Below are 18,975 nucleotides of genomic sequence, written 5' to 3'. Positions count from 1 at the left end.
TATCAAATAAATTAATTAGTTTGCTTTTTTACATACTTAATTTTAAAAAATTACTTATAAAATTATAATTTTTTTTGAAATTATTATTTTAATGAAATTTATAAAAATTCATAAATTATAGAATTTAAGAAATTTGAATAAAATTCCGTTCATTCAGTTAGTGTATGTTAACGACAGTTACCTAAATGCAAGTTTTTATCGATTTAATGAGTTGATTTCAAATTTTTCGAGTTCAGATACCTAAATGCAAGTTTTTATCAGTTTAATAAGTTGACTGTAATCTTTTGAGTTCAGTTACCCAACTGAAGGTTCAGTATTAGTTCAATAATGTTTTATCCTATTAACCCGGAAAATTTAAAAATATAGGAAGGAGAAGCGTGGACAATTTCATTCTCGTGTATCCTCAAAATTTAGACACTGAATGTTCGGGATTTAATAGAAAGCAAAAAACAAGCATCACATTCACTCATGAAACGAAGAAATGATTAGAAAAATACAATTATTTTAGATAAAATTATATAAATAACCAATTTAAAAATTGTGACAACTTTTAGCATCTTAGATGCTAAAAGAATTGAAACTAGTAGTTATCCAGTCGAATGCGAGCCATGTACAAAATCAAAACAAGAAATATACATAGGTTTGAAAAAATTCAGTTGTTATTTTCGTCAGCTATAGTAGTTGCACTACTAATCCATCGGTCAAAAAACACCAATGAAGTTCTTTAGACGAATTTGAGTAAAATTTGAGAAGAATTATAATTTAAATGTTGTGGCAAAATTAATCGGCACTGAGGAGACTATTCGGTTAAGACTAAACGGGAAATGACAGTATCTTCAGTGCTACCCATTTGCCTGTCTGAAGACACGTAAAATGGGAAATTGGCATCGAGAAAATTATTCAGTTGAGAGTTGAGACTAAACGGGAGAATAACATAAGAGAAACTTCAATGTTACCCATTTGCCAGTATGGCAAAATTAATTTAGGTGATTTGACAAAATTAATTGGCATCGATGAGACTATTGTGTAGGTATTGTAAGCCTGATTACCCTAGATTTTAATATTCATTATTTGATGTCTTGTTAATTCGTGTTAATTTAATTATATTTATTAGTTAGTTAAAATATCTATAATCTATTTGTCCTTAAAACAATTGATAGTAACTAAATTGAAATTGATGGAACCTGTCTACTTGTGGATACGACCTGCACTTGTCACTTTATACTAGCAATACACACTGTCCGCTTGCTGTTAAATATAAATAAACACATCAGAGTTTATTTAACAACCTCAAAATAATAATTTAATCCAAACTCCACTAAAATTTAATAAACTTACAATCCTTGAATAAAAAATAACAAAATTACAACCACACCAATAAACTCTAACAGAAATCTAAAAAAAGATCAAACTCATTTAAGTCTGGAACTCACACATTTCCCCTTAAGTAGATCACCTAAGTATAAATACCTACCGAAGAAAAATAAAGAGAACAAATGACCGACAGTGAGCGAAACGCTCATATACATATATAAAATAATGTACAAGATGAATAAAGATCAGACAAGATGCCATTATGAACATAAACTGAAAAATAAAATAATGAGGTATGAAAAGTCAAAGTAGATAAGATACTAAGATTCTTAAATACACAACATGAAACATACACATATTTCTAATCAAAATAACTTACTCTTCCTAAATAAATTCTTATAACTTACAAATAATAATCATAAATAATATTGTCGAAAGTAATTGTTATATTTTAAACAAGGTTAATCATGTTAATCTTATAAACAATTGTGTGAAAGCCACTAAAAAGATAATAAAATCATTGTCTGCCTAATTGTATAAAACATTTTTGTAAATAAAGCATAGTCCCTGAAAATCTAGGATAAATGCTTTCGTATAAAACTGTTATTGCACAATCATTCAGAAAATACATGAATAAAATAAATCGTTGTTTGAGGAGGCCTGGAATAAATGTTTGAAAAAATTAGAAACTGTTGTTTGACAAGGGTGCTGGTAACTGTTATGTATATAAACTATAATAAATGTTTTATTTAAAACTGTTATTGTTAAGTATTGAGGCAATGATTCTTATTTTCAAACTATTTTTCTTTCATCTTTAAACAAGTAGTGTGACAATGGTTCATATTTTAAATTGTTGTATGTAATAAATTAAAATAAAGGTTATTTTATAAAACTGTTGTTGTAAGTATTGAGATAATGGTTCATATTATTAAATTGTTATCTCTTTCATTCTTAAACAAGCGTTCATTAACCATTGTGTCAAGTTGCTTCTAGTAACAGTTTAAGTAACTGTTGTCTGAGCTCAATCACACGATGCCTCGATAGACGACGGAAAATTTCAGTGACAGATAAGCGGTGCAAAACCATTGTATGAAGTTGTTTTTCTTGTAGTGTGTGTAGTATTGAAAGTTAAGGACTTCTTCTAGAATGTATACCTCACTTTTCTTGTGATAAATCCTACAAGCATCCTCCTCGAAACAGTAACTATCTTCACAAGAATTTTCATCTTTGCTAGACGTCATTCTTCCTGAGATTCGATTTTATTCTTGTCCTTCTTGTGGCATTACAAGAAAATCTTATAGTAACATGAGGTTTGTTACCGAAACCAAGATCTATAACGATAGTTCTTTTCTTAAAAAGTCACATGAATACGATATTTAGGTGAATTTACTAGATTTTTTATTTGCTTTCTTATAACTGTCAAAACATTACCGACAATATATCTATGTATCTTTATTTATAAAGAATTAAACCCTTTGTATCCTGGATGAAAACCTATTTGGGTTAGGTTCGCACTATAAAGCCCGTTACAAGAATGATTAAGCCCACTGCAAAATTATCAAAACTCACTTTAAAAATTCAACTATGTTGTCCCGTCAAAAAGTCTCGCATCTCACTTATAATTTCGGGACATCACAAATTTTTTGTAATCAATTTTTTTCAGGGAGGTGTAGATTTAACCATAAGTTACCATAGGCGTCACGTGTGCTACTACCCGCATGGGCCATAACATGATATGTAATCTTGAACTTGTAAGTGTAAAGTGAATAATTACTTCAACCCTTTGAATGTAGGAACATTACTCCAAAAACACAAGCTAAATAATTTAATATACAGATTTGTCTATTATATTCCCTTGAGCACATTCTAATAATAATTTTATGACGAGTTGGTAAATTTTTGTTGATTTAAATTTTTGTGCAACCAGGAGATTTATTATAATTAATAAAAAGAAATTAATCAAAATTGGTCACCTAACTTGCTATTGTGTGGAAATGGGATATGAGAGAAAAACTGTTAATATATATATATAGACGGATGTCTATGTCTGGAAGAGAAAATGATTTTGTTAGAAAAATGGAAATTTTAGGACACATGTAATATGTGTTCTTAATGTAATTTTCGGATAATAACAAGTGGAGGTTGTTCCTTACTATAAGGACCTAAACTTTCATATTTGGATCTAAGACATTTTCTTAGTGAAATTCATGTAGAATTAAGAGCAGGAATGCTTATTTGTATAAGAGTTATTTCGGTTTTAGCTAAGAAGCATATTATAAAATTTATACAATGTTCATGACATGAGGCTAGAGATTCAGGGCATGATGATGTGTTGAAATAAGTTTCTGCAATGTTCAGGGCCTGAGGTTGGAAGTTCAGGACCTGATGGTATGCTGAAAACGTTTCTGAAATGTTCAGGGCCTGAGGTTAGAGGTTTAGGTCTAGAGGTGCTGAAAAGTTTTGGTTTGTTTAGGGCCTGAGGCTTATGCTTAGGGGCTGAACTGGAAGTCAATTGCTAAACTATATAAACATGTTTTGTATAAATAAGTATATTATATATTAATATTTGAGTGAGGATTATTATTTTAATAATAATAATATTTAGACTCTTATACAATATATAATAGATCAGATTACATACGTTACTTTTTGTAGAGAAGAGCAACAAAATTGAAGCGTGTGAAAAATCTGAGAGGGAGATCGATTGGGGGAAAAGATAGAAACCCTAGAACATCATCTATCAGGATCTCTCCCACATATACATACATATATTCATAAAATTTCTTGGTGAATTGAGGTGTTGGTCGTAGTTGAGCCTTCTCGTACCTGTGAACGAATCGCTCTAAGCTGTTTTATCCTGTAAGTGATATTGCGGCAACCCATCACAGAGTAAGTAAGGCAATAATCTCTTCAAGAACAGTCAAGTCTTCTCGAGAGTTTAGCGACTCAGCTGATTCTCTAATTCTGATAAAACTTTATAGACCTAAGCGATTTTCTCTAATTTCTTGTCAATTCAGTCTATAATTATATATTATTTGTGCCTTCGTGTTTGTTTCGTTACTTGGTTGAATGTAAAAACCCAAATTTTTGACATCAGTAAAAAACCTTATGAATAGTAACCTTGCGGTTTAATAAAAACTTTTGCGACCACACCATATATGAGTTTTTAATTTAAGATTCCGAGTTGATATTATGATTATACGTACCAAATGAGTGTATGTAAACGCTATTAGTTTTCGAGGAAAACGAACTTTGAAAAATGACCATATTTACGAATCATCGAGTATTACGAGGATCACAATATAATTACAAATTTAAAACCCTAAGGATTTATATCCAAGTACGATAATTTAAAACATAAGGAATAAATATGAAAGGATTTACGTCGCGAACCGTTTACGAGAAAGTATTACGAAAACGTTTAAGCGACCGAACAAATGCGTAAACGATTAGATAAACGTAACGCACTAACTAACAATGGTAGAAAAGTAACCATGGTTACTTTATCAAATAGTGAGCTAAAGATATAGGATGATCAACCAAGGGCTAGAGAATAGTAAGTTAAATGGCTAAGCTAATTAGGTTAGCTTGTAAACTAGGAAGCCTAGCTAGATTTGTCCATGGATTTGGCAACAAGAATAAATCCTAAGATATATACTAGAGAATAAAAATCAATTACAAGCTATCACTTGCATTATTTCCAAGAAGCAACCAAGAAGCAAGCACAAAAACACTCCCTCTCTCTCCCAAATACCTTCATTCGGCCCTAACACAAAAAGAAGAGAAATCAATTTCAAATCACCAAGCTCTAGCCATGGATAAATCCTTCCATTAATTGTCAAACTTCATACCACCCAAACTAAGGTAAAATATATATTTGAGCTCTTTTTATCAAGGTTTAATGGATGAAATAAATTCAACAAAGATGATTGTGAATAGTGTGAATAGGGTTTCTTGATTTTAATGGTTGTTTTAGGTTCCAAAAACCTTACTAAGCACTCCCAAGACTTCACCATCATAAAGAAAACATCTCAAGCTCTCAAGAAAGGTATAAATCTTTGACCCAACCTTATTTAAGATTTAAGTTCAAGATTCTTTTAGAACATAGTTGTAAACCTAATTTTGGTGGAAGTATTGTTGTAATCTTGATGTTTAGCTAAGTAGATTTAAGGTTGATTGTTGTTGCCTCAATAATATGATGTTCTTGAGAGGAGTTAGTGTGATGATGATGATATGTTGATTGTTGGTGGTAGTATAAAGATTTAAGGCATAAACGAAACTCCGATCGTAATCGTAACCTCGTTAAAACGAACAAAACTCAACTTAAGTTTCTGCAGAAGTTCCCGAATTTATAAACTGTAGATTCCTGAAAAGTGAGACTTTATTATGATATACAATGTTATGAGGATCGTTTAGGTGCTTGAATCGCTTGATTCCGATTTACGGATCAAACGTTATGACCGTTTTAGTAAAAGGGATTTATGCGACAAAACTGCTACAAATCACGAACTTTGTAAATATAATTGATCGACTTAAAAATATTAAAAAATCATGAAATTTTGACAGAGAGTATTAAATATAGTTTATTATCTTCCATAAAATTTTCAAGTAAAAATCTTTATTTTTCAATTTTATAAAATTTTCGGAGCCGAGGTCGCGCGGAGTACAAATGTCAAAACCAACCCCCTGTTTGGAAACTGTTACCAGAAAACCATTTTTAAATAATGTGTTCTAAATTTTTTCTGGATCGTGCACGCGAAAACGGCGCATCAATTGAGTTAAGAGTTTGAGAGATATCAACGTTTTAGTGAAAGCGGTTTGAATAGTAAAACTCCGTAGTTGACCGAACTTTTGAAATGCTTTTCACCTAATTAAATTCATTTTATCAAAATGAAAATTTTAGGATAAATATTAAAAGAACTAAAGAAGCTTCTCGAGGTGGTTTTGTATTAAAATATTAATTTTACGATTTATTAAAAATGATAGAGTGTGAGTCGCGTAATAGTAATATTCGGTAAAGTCAAATCTAGAAGACCACTTTGACCGTCCGTTTCGACCAAGGAGTGATACTTATTTCGAGTCGGTCGAATGATGAAAGTTATGAAGTATTGAACTTATTAGAAATATAAGTTGGTGATGAGAGTAGGAATACTGATTAAGATTATGATGTTTGTTGATTAGAAAACCCGGAACGAGAGGAAGTCGGGAAATGTGTCTTGGACTCCAGGCAAGTTTTCAAACCCTACCTTTTAAAACTGTTGTGTTGTGTTTGTTTCCAAATAATTTCGATATATACATGATGCTATATTTACGATATTTTACGAACTATGTTATATAATATCATACGATATGATAATGATTTTGGTATATGAATATTACCGAATTTCAATCGATAACGCTAAAGAGTAGCATTGTATATAGGAGGAGTATATTTTAGACCGAGGGTCGGTCAGTATAATTTTATGAAAACCCGGAATTATTCCGGAGGTGTTTTATTTAAGAATACAAACGCTATAGTAGAGCGTGATATATAAGTTATAAGACAGAGAGTCGGTCAGTTTTTATAAAGCATCCCGGAGATGTTTTGGACCATTAAAAGTCCGAACTTATTTTATTCCAAGGGACTCGATGTCCACTTCCGAAACATTAAATACCCCGAACTTTTATTAAAACAATTTTCAAAGATCGTATTCCCTCAACTATATTTTATTGTTCGAATAATAAATATTCTATACCTATTCATTTATTATGGGAGAAGTATACTCCAACGATTATTTATTTCAAACCCGATTAAACATCAAAGATTATTAAATTACGTAGACATAAATTAGTTGAGGAATATTATTTTAAAGTGAACTCATTCGAGGTTTAATTATTTATCGATTAATATTTGATTATTTAGTATTTATTAAAGGATTTATTTATGATTTAAAAATCATAAAACCTGATGTAAAATACATTCTGATTTTCGGAAAATCATTCGAATAATTTCAGATCGTCGGAGAATATTATCTCGACTTATTTAAATATTTTGAATATATTTCAAAAGGAACTCCCCTTATTTACTTATCTGTTGACAACGGTCAACTCACATTCTTTGTACTTCCTCCGAAAACTTTCGGAAGTACATATATATAGATATGAGGTAAAGCTGTGCCCATCAACAAGCAAAACGCTTGGGGAACTTTGATATAGTTCGATGATTCCAAGTATATGATAGGATTTCCTAAAGGACAGATGAGGGGTAAGATCCAAGTACTTCGTGTATTGAATAGACTGCCGGTACCGTAGGAGACAATACTATATGTACCTAAGGACCTGCGAAGTGTGTGTATACCCGAAATGAGGACACATAGCCCGTATGCGGCAAGGGTGATAACCGGGATACGAAGGTGTCGTCCTTCTACTAGTAGAAAATGTTACTATTATCGCAGTACGACTGATCATCGTATGCGGTGGCTCCAACTAATGTCCTATTCTTCCAATTGGAATTGTGATGCAATACCGTAACCCAAGCCTAGGTGCCGGGTTTACCATTAAGGTATTCGTAGGATAATAAATCCACCAAAGAATTGTTTTCAAAAGAAGGTGTGTATCACCAAGGAAAACTATTTTTTTGAATAAAACATATTTATCATATATGACATTTTTCTTGAGTTTATCATACAGTCATTGCATACTGTACATTATTATGTGGGGCATTATAGCTCACTCTTGCTTTCTTTTAAATGAAACAACACAACAGATAACCAGTATGCCGGTGTGGGACTTAGTCGCTTGCAGTCATGGGGAGAATCCCTGGCAGCTTTGTCTCAGGTGGGCAAGAGTATCAGATAGGTATAAGATATCAGTCGTAATTATTGTAACTTCACGTAGAGGTTATGAATAATGTTTGAGATCCTGTAAAGTACATTTGAGTGTAATAAAAGAAGATTACATTTTATACATCGTTTCTAAGGCTATAACTTGTGTGTGTGTGCATGAGATTGGGGTCTGTTGGATTATTGAATCAATACAGGTTACACATGATTGAAGGATGGCGTGACGACCCATATTCCTGACTCCGGATTTGGGGGCGTTACAGAAATGGTATCAGAGCAATAAGTTATAGTATTTAGAGACGAGAGTGTTAGGAATCCGTCTAGATGTGAGATTTCGTAAGAGCTCATATAGAGTTCATCATTGGACTACCAGATGTAGCCTCAATGTGTAGGTTAGGTAAAATGTATATTTGAGGTATTAAAGTGTGACTAATAGAACCATTAGAGATTATCAGAATGATGAGAAGAAAAATTATAATAATATATGATTTGGCAAGGATGTAGATGTAGAACTCGGAGCTGAGTCTCCTGAGCATTTGGGGTAAAGACGATATTACCAACACCATATATAAATTTTGATAACACGAGCCTTGTTACTCGTAGTTCTTTATAGGTTGCCCATGAAGGGGCATCACATGTGAGAACCATAAAGTCTAATTATTAATATACAGTTGAGGTTATTGACCCAAACTAGTTAAAGGTGTCATTTTACCAAGGAGGATGTGAATATTGTATCAATCACGAATTCACAAGAGATAGTGTCCAATATACCCTTAAGGATATTTTCTATTAAGGAAGATTTGAATGTAATATAAGAATGTTAACGTAAGACGACTACATTACATGATATTATTAGTGTGCTTAACATGTAAGGTTATAATGGTTTAGCTCAGAGATCGAGAGCATCGAGAATTGATGGCATGTCTACAATTGGATGGCGTAAGATTACAATGAGCGATAGTTCGATCTTAGAACCTTTTAAAAAGGATAGACCAGTGATTCTAAAGCGGAATTCTTCGGTAGATATGATGTCAGAGGCTACGTATATATACTCGTAGACATCTAATATATTCGGTAACGTATGTTCAATTACACACACATGCCACTGAACTTATGGACTGCATTGAGATCCCTAAAAGATCTCTTTGATCTGTTCCCAGGGGGAACTGACCACTTATAGTTAGTAACAGATGCGTGTAGCAGGCAACTATCGGCTTAACGGATGTTTTTGGAATATTTCTGAGTAAGGTCTTCGAGGTAAAACACCGGAATGACAGATATACGTGCGAAAGTCAAGTTAGTAAGCGATTTTAAAATGATGTTGAAAGATAAACTATTTGAAACATGGAATTACGAAGGAGAAGAGGTAAGATCATCCTCAGATAGATAATGACGAGAGTTAGGATAATCAGTGAAATATTTTGGCACCTACTCACTGTCACGTTACTCCCTCCAAATTGTTGATCATTCATATTGCCTTGATAAGTCATATCAGGCAATCCTTTTCATTCCCTACTTTGAACTTCTGATGTGACCATCTAGAATAATCTTTCTCCGCATCAGGACTTGTTCAATTCTTTTAGTTAATTCATGAACTTTCATTCATAGATTATGATCTTCTTGTTCAACTCAGAGATATTTATACTTCATTTCAATTATCCAAGAGATTATATATATATATATATAAATTTTCCCTCAATTCATCGATGAATATTCATAGTGAGTATCTTCATTTGGTTCTTCTTGCATACTTAATCTTCTCAATCGAGATTGTAAATATCTAACAAATTATTAAAAACATGGATGATCTAATATCCATATATTCCTCGGGAATCCTTTTCTTCAAATCGGGATGAAATTTTATATTAAACTTTGAAATCATAGTAAGGGTATCAATTTGATATTGGTATTCCGAATTCAATTATATTTAAACATCTGATAAAGTATGTGAACCTGGGCACCTATGAGTGTACCCTTTAATTGGAAAGAAATATTTGATAAGAGGCTATTGATTGTTCTGATGCCAAGACCACTCGATTCAGAGTTATAATTGTCTTTCTCGGCCCAAATTTAAAAACTCTTTATTTCAAAATCGTCAATTAGGTAGCCATCAATTCTTTAGTGGTTACGATATTGAGATTTTTTTTTCCGAACAAACTGAAATGTGCTTAGTTGTATATGTTCTCATGAACGACTAGTTAATGTCCTAACTAGTCGAAATTTTAATTAATATGATGAAAGTCTAGCTAATCGTTCCAGCTAGTTGCTATGGGCCAAACCAATTGTGCTGACCATTTTCTTAGCCGGTTGATAATATTGCTTGATATGGACTAGTTATTATTTTGCTAGTTCCACTTCCAATCAAATTTTTTTATTATTCCATAGTGCATTATATATGCAAAATTTAATTGTTGATGAAATTTTCAAAGAATGATTTAATTGAGACCTAACTAGGTCGCCCACTCAAACGAGAATTCATGTTCGGTTTTATGAAATATTTTGTTCATGAAATGTTCTATTCTTTCGTTTATATAACGAATATCCAATTATAATCATAAAGTGATTGAAGAGCAATATACTTCCTTATTTGTTAATCATTGAATAAAATTCCTTCTTTCAAAATAGCATCTCTTTGAAACCTCAATGGTTAACCTTTGTTTGAGGATGTTATTCGATATTTCCTTTATTATTCAAAAAGAAAAGTATTCTTTCAATGGGGAAATCTTACAAGTATCATTCGTATGATGTTATTATTCAGCAATCATTACTTTCAAGGGATATTCTCTATAATATCTTAATATAAAATTCTAAGGACATGGAAGGATAATCCTTGTTGTATTATTCCTTCCAAGTTATAAATCTTTTGAGTATTACGACTCTTTTATTCAGAGCTCATTATTTCTTCAGATAATAGATTTTGAAATCTTGTTAAGATTGTCTAAATTTCATTGAAATCGTAAAAATCATTTTTTCAAGGCTGATTGCCTTCCGAACAAAGAGAGGTATAGTTGAGAACCAATTGTTGTATTATGAGATTGAAGACTCAGTGCTAAAATGGTGCAATCGGAGCATCGTGATGAGTAAGTTGTTTTAAAAAGGAAATACCATGTTTAGTTATTATCATAAGGATCTTTAACATGGTTATAGAAGAACGATAATAGAGATAGTAACGTGATTAGTGAGATACGTCTCTATGGAATATTATCGATAGATACTAATGAATTCGGGAAAGACCAATCATGTATGAATTCGAGGAATAAGACTTTCAAAAAAGTGAACATAAGATTAGTAATAACCTCTTGCTAGAAATACTCGGCGATAAAAACAGGATTTTGTATGAAATGTTATGATAATCTACGCAACTTAAGGACCGTGACATAAGGTGTCCTAATAATGATCTAGAATAATTGCGATAAGGTTCGGACTGAAAGGGACAAGGAGTTTACTTATGAGAAAATTTTGGATTTTTTTTCTTACACTAAACACGAGATAGAGGGTATAGTCAAATTGATCAAAGGCTATAATTGAGAAATCTATTATCATCAAGGAAAGGCCAATGAGGTGGCCGACACTCTAAGTAGGAAAAGATATATTGAGGATGGCAAATCTCAGAATACTGATGAGAAGGATCGCATGAAAAGAACCCGTTATTACTTAACATGAAGACTTAGAGATGCCTAAAAATGTAAACGGATATTAGTTATGACAGAATATGAAAAGGGATGTCATTGAGTAGGTAAGTAAGTATTCGACATGGTTGAAAATGAAAACGGAAAGACGAGGATTAAAATTTTGGCGATTACGACTTGTAGATGACCCAAATAGGAGTAAGAGTTAATTATAATAAATATTGAAGGAGGATTATCAAGAACCAAGTTAGTCATCGTGCTATTTGAGGATTTTGAGTGATAGATTAAATAAGATCGCTTTTTTTATTATACAAACGATAGATGTCCACTCTACAAAATTGTTATGAACGCGGAAGAGATAATTGGTGATAGAGAGACCATGTGATATCGCGCCACACAAGGACCCAAGATATTTCGCGAGAAGGGACGAACAGAGGCACGACTTAGAGTTCTCAAATCGACAAGTTGAATGAGAGGACTATCCGGGCCATTGAAGATACGTCTAGCGGCTTATCTTTTATTTGGAACGGTTAGGGGAATCGCCTATCGTTGACAGAAAATTTGTGTAGATGTACTTACCACGCGAGCATATGAAAAATAGTCGCCGATATCCCTTACGAAGGACAAAGTGAAAGAATGAAGGATGTCATTGTCAGAGCTGATAGAAGGCAAAGAAGATCGTATATGCCCTATAAAGGCCACTGGTAGCAGGTACCAATAAAAATGAATACGTCTAAGGCGCTAGTGAGAATAACAAGTACGACCCATAAGGTATTGTAGTACTATAGATATTGTACGGGGAATGATTAAAGAAGTCCGACCGATGACGGAAGCTGAACGTTCCACGATCCTAAAATGTGTCAATCAATTGCATATGAAATGGTGCTTCCTTCAAGATGGCAACCGGACGATGACGTGCCTTACATTACTTCAGGAAGAAATGTTAAATCTGACACTAAGCGTGTAACATGAGACGAGCGTGTAGAAATGCGATGAGAATTTCTTATATGAATTAATCGACAGAGATGATGCGCCAAAATGGGAAAACGTTAAGGAATGAAACTCTAGCACTAGTAGGAGCGATGTAGGGGAAACGAATAAGTTGAAGGATGATTCTAAACACTAAAGGATGCGCTAATCGTCCATATTATTAATTTTAAGGGAAATAAAGTGACCAACTGACGTTAATCGAATTACTGACAAAAACGAGTTATCACACGGGCATTGGAATGGCTACCAAGCTTTGTACAGAAGAAAGAATCGTTCTTTCTTAGGTTGGGAAGAAATTGGTAAGTGGAGGATACTGGACCATAGTTGAGTCAACATACCAAAGGAATTCCTAGAACTTATCAGAACACGGCTAGTGACAGCCCAGGATGAACAATAGAGATATGCAGACCAAAACTATAAAGACAGAAAGTACGAAGTAACAGACCAAGTATTGTTGAAAGTACCTCCCGAGGAGAGAGTGATGAGATTTTAAAGGGAAAGAAATATTGAACCCAAGATTTATTGGACCGGTTGAGGAATTAAAGGACTAAAAAAGTTGACTTATAAATTAGCACCATTGTCGAACGGTCGCCAAGTTTACAAAAAGTACCACGAATCGAGGTTAGGAAATTTAACCGTCAAAGCCAAACATACGATTGAAAATGAGCTAATAAAGTTGCAGCCAGACTTAGCGTATGTGGAACAACATGTAGAAATCATAGATCTACAATAACAAGTACTCTGAAATATATTTGACGGATGACTGGAAATTCTATGAAGAGATTTAATACTGCGAAGTCAATGTGAGAACTCGAGGTTGTCATATGAGAAGCATATCCCTCCCTGTTTCTAGACTGATTCCGGGACAAAATCCTTTTAAGGGGGGAAGACGGTAAAAACCCAAATTTTTGACATCGGTAAAAACCTTATGAATAATAACATTGCGGTTTAATAAAAACTTTTGCGACCACACCATATACGAGTTTTTAATTTAAAATTTCGAGTTGATATTATGATTATACGTACCAAATGAGTGTATGTAAACGCTATTAGTTTTCGAAGAAAATGAACTTTGAAAAATGACCAATTTACGAATCATCGAGTATTACGAGGATAACAATATAATTACTAATTTAAAACCCTAAGGATGTATATCCAAGTATGATAATTCAAAATATAAGTAATAAATACGAAAGGATTTACGTCGCGAATGGTTTACGAGAAAGTATTACGAAAATATTTAAGCGACCAAACAAACGCGTAAACGATTTAAAAACGTAACGCACTAACTAACCATGGTAGAATAGTAACCATGTTTAATTTATCAAATAGTGAGCTATAGATATAGGATGCTCAACCACGGGCTAGAGAATAGTAAGCTAAATGGCTAAGCTAATTAGGTTAGCTTGTAAACTAGGAAGCCTAGCTAGATTTGTCCAAGGATTTGGCAACAAGAATAAATCCTAGGATATATAATAGAAAATAAAAATCAATTACAAGCTATTACTTGTATTATTTACAAGAAGCAACCAAGAAGCAAGCACAAAAACACTCCCTCTCTCTCCCAAATACCTTCATTCGGCCCTAACACAAAAAGAAGAGAAATCAATTTCAAATCACCAAGCTCTAGCCATGGATAAATCCTCCCATTAATTCTCAAGATTCATACCACCCAAAATAAGGTAAGATAAATCTTTGAGCTCTTTTTATCAAGGTTTAATGGATGAAATAAATTCAACAAAGATGATAGTGAATAGTATGAATAGTAACTCTTCTTTGGTTTCTTGATTTTAATGGTTGTTTTAGGTTCCAAAAACCATACTAAGCACTCCCAAGACTTCACCATCATCAAGAACACATATCAAGCTCTGAAGAAAGGTATAAATCTTTGACCTAACCTTATTTAAGATTTAAGTTCAAGATTCTTTTAGAACATAGTTGTAAACCTAGTTTTGGTGGAAGTATTGTTGTAATCTTGATGTTTAGCTAAGTAGATTTAAGATTAATTATTGTTGCCTCAAGAACATGATATTATTCATAGTAGTTAGTTTGGTGATGATGATATGTTGATTGTTGGTGGTAGTATAAAGATTTAAGGCATAAACGAAACTCCGATCGTAATCGTAACCTCGTTAAAACGAACAAAACTCAACTTAAGTTTCTGCAGAATTTCCCGAATATATAAACTGTAGTTTACTGAAAAGTGAGACTTTATTATGATATACAATTTTATGAGGATCGTTTAGGCACTTGAATCGCTTGATTCCGATTTACGGATCAAAAGTTGTGACCGTTTTAGTACAAGGGATTTATGCGACAAAACTGTTACAAATTACGAACTTTATAATATAAATAATCGACTTAAAAATATTTAAAAATCATGAAATTTTTACAGAGAGTAAAAAATAGAGTTTATTAGCTTCCATAAAAATTTCAAGTAAAAATGTTTATTTTTCAATTTTATAAAAATGTCGGAACCGAGGTCGTGCGGAGTACGAATGTCAAAAACAACCCCCTGTTAGGAAACTACCACTTCGGGATTTTCACCCCTGGTACCAGAAAACCATTTTGAAATAATGTGTTCTAAATTTTTTCTGGATCGTACACGCAAAAACGGCGCGTCAATTGAGTTAACGGTTTGAGAGATATCAACGTTTTAGTGAAAGCGGTTTGAATAGTAAAACTCCATAGTTGACCGAACTTTTGAAATGCTTTTCACCTAATTAAATTCATTTTATCAAAATGTAACTTTTAGGATAAATATTAAAAGCACTCAAGAAGCTCCTAGAGGTGGTTTCGAATTAAAATATTAATTTTACGATTTATTAAAAATGATAGAGTGCGAGTCACGTAATAGTAATATTCGGTAAAGTCAAATCTAGAAGACCACTTTGACCGTCCGTTTTGACCAAGGAGTGATACTTATTTCGAGTCGGTCGAATGATGAAAATTATGAAGAGAGTAGGAATACTGATTAAGATTATGATATTTGTTGATTAGAAAACCCGGAACGAGAGGAAGTCGGGAAATGTGTCTTGGACTCCAGACAAGTTTTCAAACCCTACTTTTTAAAACTGTTGTGTTGTGTTTGTTTTCAAATAATGTTGATATATACATGATGCTATATTTACGATGTTTTACAAACTATGTTATATAATATTATACGATATGATAATGATTTTGGTATATGAATATTACCGAATTTCAATCTATAACGCTAGAGAGTAGCGTTGTATATAGGAGGGGTATAATTTAGACCGAGGGTCGGTCAGTATAATTTTATGAAAATCCGGAATTATTCCGGAGGTGTTTTATTTAAGAATACAAACGCTATAGTAGAGCGTGATATATAAGTTATAAGACCGAGAGTCGGTTAGTTTTTATATAGTATAAACTCGGGAATCATCCCGGAGATGTTTTGGATCATTAAAAGTGTATACTTATTTTATTCCAAGGGACTCGATGTCCACTTGCGAAACATTAAATACCTCGAAATTTTATTAAAACCATTTCCAAAGGTCGTATTCCCTCAACTATATTTTATTGTTCGAATAATAAATATACTATACCTATTCATTTATTATGGGAGAATTATACTCCAACGATTATTTATTTCAAACCCGATTAAACATTAAAGATTATTAAATTACGTAGATATAAATTAGTTGAAGAATATTATTTTAAATATTCTTTTAAATTAAACTCATTCGAGATTTAATTATTTATCGATTAATATTTAATTATTTAGTATTTATTAAAGGATTTATTTATGATTTAAAAATTATAAAACCTGATGTAAAATATTTTCTGATTTTTGAAAAATCATTCGAATAATTTCAGATCGTCGGAGAATATTATCTCGACTTATTTTAAATATTTTGAATATAGTTTCAAAAGGAACTCCCCCTTATTTACTTATCTGTTGACAACGGTCAACTCACATCCTTAGTACTTCCTCCGAAACTTTCGGAAGTAAATATATATATATATATATATATATATATATATATATGAGGTAAAGCTGTGCCAATCAACAAGCAAAACGCTTGGGGAACTTCGATATAGTTCGATGATTCCAAGTATATGATAGGATTTCCTAAAGGACAGAGAAGGGGTAGGATCCAAGTACTTTGTGTATTGGATAGACTGTCGGTACCGTAGGAGACGGTACTATATGTACCTAAGGACCTGCGAAGTGTGTGTATACCCGAAATGAGGACACATAGCCCGTATGCGGTAAGGGTGATAACCGGGATACAAAGGTGTCGTCCTTCTACTAGTAGAAAAGGTTACTATTATCGTAGTACGACTGATCATCGTATGCGGTGGCTCCAACGAATGTCCTATTCTTCCAATTAGAATTGTGATGCAATACCGTAACCCAAGCCTTGGTGCTGGGTCTACCATTAGGGTATTCGCAGGATAATAAATCCACCAAAGAATTGTTTTCAAAAGAAGGTGTGTATCACCAAGGAAAACTATTTTTTTGAATAAAATATATTTATCATATGTGACGTTTTACTTGAGTTTATCATACAGTCATTTCATACTGTACATTATTATGTTGGACATTATCGCTCACTCTTGCTTTCTTTTAAATGACACAACACAATAGATAACCAGTATGCCGGTGTGGGACTTAGTCGCTTGCAGTCATGGGGAGAATCTCTGGCAGTTTTGTCTCAGGTGGGCAAGAGTATCAGATAGGTATACGATATCAGTCGTAATTATTGTAACTTCATGTAGAGGTTATGAATAATTGTTTGAGATCTTGTAAAGTACATTTGAGTGTAAAAAAAGAAGATTACATTTTGTACATCGTTTCTAAGGCTATAACTTGTGTGTGTGTGCATGAGATTGGGGTCTATTGGATTATTGAATCAATACAGGTTACATATGAGTGAAGGATGGCGTGACCACCCAGATTCCTGACTTCGGATTTGGGGGTGTTACATTGAATTTGCATGTTCTTGTTAATTTGTTATATATAATTGTCCCATTGTTGCGCGTATAGTAATATTCCCAACAATCTTGAAGAGATTATTTGTTATATTGTGTAATTAAAAAGATGGTTAACGAAACCGGTGATGTTCTTAAGACTGTTGAGACTGGTTCTGGTTCTGGTGTTACTGCTACCATTGATTGGACTACGTATTGTTTTCCCCAGACTATTGATTTATCGGGTAAGCTTGATAAATTCAGTAGTGGAGCTTCTTTTTCTCATTGGCAGAAAAAGATGAAACTCTGGTTAACGGTTAAGGGTCTATGGACAGTGGTGCAGTATGATCCTCCTGTGTTGGATCAAGAGAAGGCTGAATGTGTTAAGGCGTATGCTTTATGGGCTGAGAAGGATGGGGCAGCTAGGGCAGCCATTTTGGCAGCCTTGGAGAACACCTTGTTTGATGTCTATTCATCGGATGCCTATACTGCTAAGGTCTTATGAGATAAGCTGGACCAAACCCATAATACTGATTATCAAGGACTTGAGAAATATTCTGTGGCTAGGTTCCTTGACTTCAAGCTGGTGGATGGAAAACCCATGACTGAACAGGTTCATGAGTTTGAGATGTTGGTTCATCCTTTGGGTGAGTCTAGAATGGTCTGGCCTGAGAATTTTCTGGTTATGTCAGTGATTAAAAAGCTCCCTAAGTCTTGGGAAGAGTTTGCTCTCTCCCTGAAAAGACAAAATGGAGAGATCACTTGGACTAACTTGATGTTGGACATCTCTGTGCAGGAGCAACACAAGTCCAAACAAGGAAATGTGATGCCTGCTGAACATGGGAGCTCGAAGGTGAATGTAGTGACTGTAAGACATAAAAGAAAGGTAGTCACTAAGAAGGCTAACACTAAACCTGACAAGAATAAGGCTAAAAAACCAAATGCAAACAAACCATGTTGGTCTTGTGGACAGGTTGGTCATTGGAGCAAGGAATGTCCTAGTAAGAAAGCTAAGAAAGCTGGAGTGATAGCTCGAGCAAATATTGTGCTTGGACTTGGAACCACGAGTGGGCCTGTATCTAACATGGTCGTTGGTGAGCTTGTTGCCTCTGGAACCGATGACGGGTATGTTACTTACAACCTTGTACTACTTTCCACTTATCTGTCACATGAGTGGTTGATTGATACTGGAGCTAATATGCATATTTGTGGTGATATTAATTTATTTGTATCTTATCAACAGAGTCATAGAGTGACAGTGTCGATGGGGAATGCGAGTGTTG

Source organism: Apium graveolens, chromosome 8, assembly GCF_009905375.1.
Source record: "Apium graveolens cultivar Ventura chromosome 8, ASM990537v1, whole genome shotgun sequence".
Taxonomy (NCBI): domain Eukaryota; kingdom Viridiplantae; phylum Streptophyta; class Magnoliopsida; order Apiales; family Apiaceae; genus Apium; species Apium graveolens.
This window is presented reverse-complemented; position numbering follows the sequence as displayed.